The following is a 6,256-nucleotide window of genomic DNA, read 5'->3' on the forward strand; positions in this document are numbered from 1 at the left end:
GCATGAGATTACTTTCGGGTAGTTTTCAGAGATCAGTTCACACACACACACACACCACCACTAATATGCAGTCTTGCACAAAGAATTTAAATTTGTGTATGTAGTTTTTGACACATAGACGTTAAAGAAGTGTTGGTTGGAAGGTGCCGCCTTCAGTCATAGCTAGGAGTTCAGTTTAGGCAGTAGTGTAAATCCTAGCTGAGTGGGTTTGTACAAGTTATTGTATAAATCAAAGTCTTCTAGTGGATCCTACCCGTGGAGATAGAAGGGGTGATGTAGGAGCAGTTGAAGTCTCCGAACATCCATAAACATATCTTGTGTACTTAACTGAATAACTATCGTTTTAAAACTGTTTCGATCAGTTCGAGTGTTGGTGTGTTCAGTTGTCACCATAACTGAAATAAAAGAATGCAAAAAGTAATTTGTGTTCTTTCGGTTATTTAGTTTACATAAGTTAAAATATTTTCGAACATTTCAGTTTTCTTTACGAAGGATTACTTCGAGTTTCTTTCACTTGGTTTAAAACCAAACTCGATTTAATTCAACGTGTTAATATTCTTAGAACACGAGCTATTGAAGCACATTGAAGACTATTGTGTGCGAAATGCCTTCGAAGGCACTAGCACACACGATCCTTCAGTTAGATTTCTGGGATGGTTAGGGTTTGGGTTTGTGATGAGGGTGTTGGATGGCGATATTATCTGCATGTGTCTATGCATTTGACTTGTTCTTGATGATTTCTTGGTATGATTGATTGTTCTTTAGTTGTGTGTGCTTTGGTGGGAAAGGTGTGATGATGACAAGTTTGTAATTGTTAAATATTATGATTAAAAATTTGATTTCTAGTGATGGCATCTAGAGAACAGGTACATCCACACAAGAAAACAGACGAGGTTGACAGTGGGATTGTGCAGATGAATCCATTGCCATCTCCTCATATGGGACAGGCACCTGCAGATCAGCCTTTATTGCCTGGTGAGTTGACTTTGGCACAATTTATTAGTTGTCTTCCGCCGAGATTTGATATCTCTAAGAATGGCGAGCGAGTAGAGGAGTGGATTGAGAGGATAGAGCAGATATTTGTGATTGTTCTATGTGCTAGGTCTGCTTGGTTATGATTGGCTACATTTCAGCTTTTGAGGAATATACTTTTGTGGTGGCATACAACTGAAACTGGATTGAGAGCCTGAGGCCGTACTGTTGAATGGGATGTGTTCCGATCTTGTTTTCTTGATAATTTTTCTATAGCAGCAGACAAAAGAAAGAAAGAGAATTCGAGGATTTGAGATAGGGTAGTAAGTCTGTTGCAGAGTATGAGACTTGATATTCTGCATTGTTGAAATATGTGCCGCATGTTGCTACGAATGTTCATGCTAAGATGAGGCATTTCTTAAGAGGGTTGAAGTTAAAGCTATTTGATCGTGTCCAATCAAATAATACAGTATCATTTGAGGATGTAGTGACGAGGGCTGAGATGACTGAGTTGGTTATGCAAGAGTATGGGGCTAAGAAACGATTATCAGAGCCGACTAAGAGAGTCATTGTGTAACGTCCGAAAAATCAATCCACGTAAACCGCATGCATGCAAAAATTATTTTAATTGATATTAAATGCTAGCATGATGTTTATTATATGATTAAACATATGACTGCATGATTAAATGATTATATGACATGGTTTCATGAAATTAAGGATTTTACCTGAATATTTGATAATAGGCAGGGGAAAGGAGACCGAGGACGATCAAGACAAGAATATAGTTTTTATTTAAATAATGGCAAGGTTTCCTAATATGATTAAAAATGATTTAGTTTTTCTAAAATTGTTAGAGTTCGAATTATTTTATGGGTCGAGCTCGATTTTTCTCGGGAAGCCGGTTTTGGGCAAACAAAGAGTTTTAAAAGATCAAAAATAATATTTTATGGAAACCAATTTTATAAACTTTTATGTTTTAATTAAGTGCTATTGGGCCTAAATTAATTAATTTAAGTAGGCCCAATTACCCTTAGGTTGCAAGCCCAAAATCAAATCTCATTTAACTTGCAAATTAAATTATAAATATGCTATCTAGGTCCTTGAATTCGAAAAAATAGGAGGAAGAAAAGCTTGTGTTCTTCGTCGCCCGTTCGTCCTTCCTCGCCGGCGATTGAAAATTCGAGCGTTATAAACGCAAAGGCACGTTTCCTAAACCCTTTTAAACATCATACAAATCATAATATGTGTGTGTTAATCGATTCTGCATGAAAAATAGTGGGGTTCGATTATTTTACGGTACGTTACTTATTTTCAAATTTTTAACGATTCCGCGCTTGTTTTGAAAAAGTTTTTGAATCCGATGGACACGTTGCAAATAAATGATAAATAATGAAATATTTATATCCAAAACATGATAAAATTAAGGGTGACAAAAGCTGGACAACCGTGGGACAGAGCAACGAAGAACAGTAGGATTTATGGGTTGTGCAAAATTCAAGGGTCTCGGTGATTTTTCATGGGGTCATGGGGCTGGCCAGGGCTGGTTGGGGGCTTGGCCAAGGTCAGGTTTGAAGGCTAGGTAGGGTCATAGGAGGGCTAGGGCTCGAGCCATGGGCTGGGGGAAGAATCAACATGAAGTGGGACTCTCCCCCACGCTCGGCTATGTGCAGCAGCGGCTAGGGGGCACGCTGCTGTGGCTTGGGTGAGCTAGGTAGGTCCATCAGGGTCCTAGAGTGATGGGTAGGGGTCGGGCCAGGGGCTGGAATGGCCGAGTTCGAGGTGGCTCGAGCAAAGCGAGGAAGCATGAGTGAACTCTGAGCACGCAGGCAGCTGTCTTCGTCTGATGGCTCGTGCGTGGCTAAGGAGCTCGGGCTGGAGGTGGCTCGGGTCTGGGACTAGTCTAGGGTTAGTAAGGGTCATGGGTGGTCAGTGGTTAGATGGCTTGATGAGTCCTAAGGCAACTAGGACACCAACACACGCACAGAAGCATGCACTCGGGTCCAACGTGCAGAAGCTTTAACGTGGTTCTAAGAGCTGTTCAAAGGATTGGTCTGGTTTGGGCTGGGTTTGGGCGTGGTCCAGGGATGGTTAGGGTCATGTGGGCTCGGTGGTGGCTCGGCAAGGAGAGTCCTTGTGCCACTAGGAGACCTTGGGCGAGAATCTCCATGAGTGCAGGTTCTGTAGTTGGGTTCCATGAGTGATTGAGCGAGCTAGGGCTAGGTTATTTGAGCTGGGCTTGGTCAATAGGGTGCCTAGGTGGGTTGGCTAGGGTTTGGTTGAGGTCGCTCAGGCGTGGCTCGAGTAAATTGGGAGATGGCTCGGGTTGATCGGTTAAGGGTCATATTTTGAATTTAATAAGGAAAAATTGGAACCATGGGTCCACGGGTGTGGTTCATGAGTTACAAGAGTAGAATAAATAATAGAAATGTTAAGTTCAAAATTTGGGGTCAAAATATTGAGTTTTGGATTTATCCGAGATTTTATCGCCGCACAAAAGGTTAATTAAAGAATTAACAGAAAAGCCTAGTTAAGCATAATAAAATCATGAAAAATTATATTTAAACTTAAATAATTATTTAGAATAATCTCATGTCATATAAAGTGAGAAAAAGATAAATTCAAGAATTTTTACGTCCAGGGGCAAAACGGTAATTTTACACTTAGGAAAATACGTAAACTCTTGGCAGCGTCCCGAAGGATCATAACACGTGTTAAATGATATTATATGATTTAAAATGATGATTTTGATGATAATATGTATTTTTACGATTTATGGTAAAGCTGTGCAATATATACTATTTAAAATACTATTTTGGAAAGCTTTCTTATTTTATGATTTTTAAAGAAAAAGAAAAATATTTTGAGGGATGTGCATTTAATGTTATAAAAGATATGATATATGATTTTATGGGGATGACGTGAGGGCCAAAGGCTCCAGAGGGATCCCATATACGGGCCAAGGCCCCAGTGGGACCCCGTGTATGGGAAAAGGCCCAGAGGGAACCCGACGATCGTATTTCTACGGTGGACCCTAGTGCACACCCCCATGGACCATGTTGAGCTAATACTGCAGTCGACCAAAGGATAAAAGCTGGTCACTTTCAAGGATCAAACTTCACCCAAAATGATATATGATTGAAAGCTTATGATAAAAATGATTCTTATGATATATGATTTATGATGAGGATTAAAGATATTTTTAAAATGAATTATTTATGCATAAAGCTTATTTTAAAAGATTTTTAAAGGATTTATTTATGCTTAAAAGTTATTTTAAAATAATTTTACGATTTATTAATTAATTATGTTTAAAATGATTTTAAATGGTTTATTTATGTTCAAAATATTATTTTAAAAAAAAGTATGATTTTAATGCGTGTGATTGTATATGTATTATTTGATATACATGTTTAGAACGTGTTGAGTCTTTAGACTCACTAGATTTGTATGATGCATGATTTGATAATTTATGGGATGCGGTGACGATTGAGTTGATCGAGTGCAGCAGTACACACCCGAGGGCCTTTATGTTTCCGCACTAGCTTGTTAGATAAATGATTTAAATATTATGTTAATGATTTTTATTAGAGATTTTTTTATGCTTAATTTTTTTGTTAATTAGCAGATCTTTTTAAAGATCGATTTAGGAAGTTGGTTAGTTGATGATTTAGGATTTTATTTTATGCACTTATAGATTTAAATTCTTAAAGTATTACGATTGTTAGAAATGTTAAGTTATTTTACTTAGTTAGGATTTCGAGTTTATGATTTATGATTAGTAGAAAAAAAGTTGAGGTTGTTTCACATTGCGACCACAGGGACAGTCTTTTGAATATCAGAAGGGTTCATCTTCTTCTTCTTCAGTGATAGGATAAGTAGTGTTTAGAAGGAGGGGTTGAATAAACACTCACGGTTTTTTACTCTTTTTCGAAGGTTTGAATCAGTTTGGTGAGAAACTGATCCTCAAAATCTTGTCAGTCGATCACAGTCAGTTAATAGTTAAGTCTGGAATATAACTGACTGAAAGAATGAATATAGTAACTAAAAAACTTTTAAAAGATGCAGAAAGTTTGTTTCTGGATGTTCAGAGATTTCAATTACTCTTACGTCACCTCTTATATCACGAAGATAGGATTTCCACTAAAAGACTTTGATCAATACAAGATTTGTACAGACCCACTTCAGTTTGGACTTAACAATGCCAAAACTGAAAATTTAATTTACAACTCTATTTTATCGATTGAAAAACTTAGCACAACTGACCTCTCGGATCAAGTTTCACAGCAATAACAATGTGCTAAAATGCTCAAAAGATAGCCTCAAATACTACAGATAAATCCGGTAAGTGTGAGCTTTCTGAATCTCAAATGAGTGTAATGACTTTAGCAGAGTAACAGCAAGCTTGAGAAAATAGATGAATCGTGTTGATAAGAGTTGTTTTCTCAACTGCTCTTCTCTCCTATTTATAAGCTTCTCTTCAACGTTAACATTAAATAATATTTGAATTTTTATATCCGTTGATTGCTACGTCAATATACTTCTGACATTCGTACACTACAAATTCTGAAATGCGGCGTTCCACTACTAGTTGTTGTCTGCTTTGTACTGTTGTCGGTTGAATATCTTTTTCAACTGATGACGTGTTCAGCTGAATGATCAATGTTGGTAATCTTACAACTGAGTAACTCAACTGATCGGTTTCCAACTGATCAGTCAGTTGACTAAGTAGATTCAGTTCGGCTGGACTCAGTTGCCTTGAATAACCTGTGCAATAACATTCGGTTAGACAACTGTCAGTTTGTGATCAGTTAGTTCAATAGATGTAATCTCTTAGTTTGTTAAACCAACGAAATTAAATTTCCAACAATTTTCCCTTTTTGGTGTTTGACAAAACTTGTAAAGTATGAACTGATCAACTGAACTTGAAATAATCTTCAATTTCATTATAGATAAAATAACTTTTCTAATGTACAGATTCGTACAAAGAATGAAATAAGTATCTAATCCTATGTACAGATTCGTACAAAGAATAAAGAATACAGAATCTTCAAGTCTTCAATTATTCGACACAAGTCAGTTGATCTTCATACATTCTTATTCTTTCCTTTGTCTTCTTCTGTCTCTGTAATAATTTTCCCCTTTTTTTCAAGCACATCCACTTTCCTTGTTAATATGTGGACATCTGGTGCAATATCTAATATTGCATTCATCATAATGTTCTGCAGCAGGTCAACCCTTTTAGTGACCTTTTCTTCAAGAAAGTCAAATCGCCTGCCGACTA

The sequence above is a fragment of the Primulina eburnea genome, chromosome 4, assembly GCF_022965805.1.
Source record: "Primulina eburnea isolate SZY01 chromosome 4, ASM2296580v1, whole genome shotgun sequence".
NCBI lineage: Eukaryota > Viridiplantae > Streptophyta > Magnoliopsida > Lamiales > Gesneriaceae > Primulina > Primulina eburnea.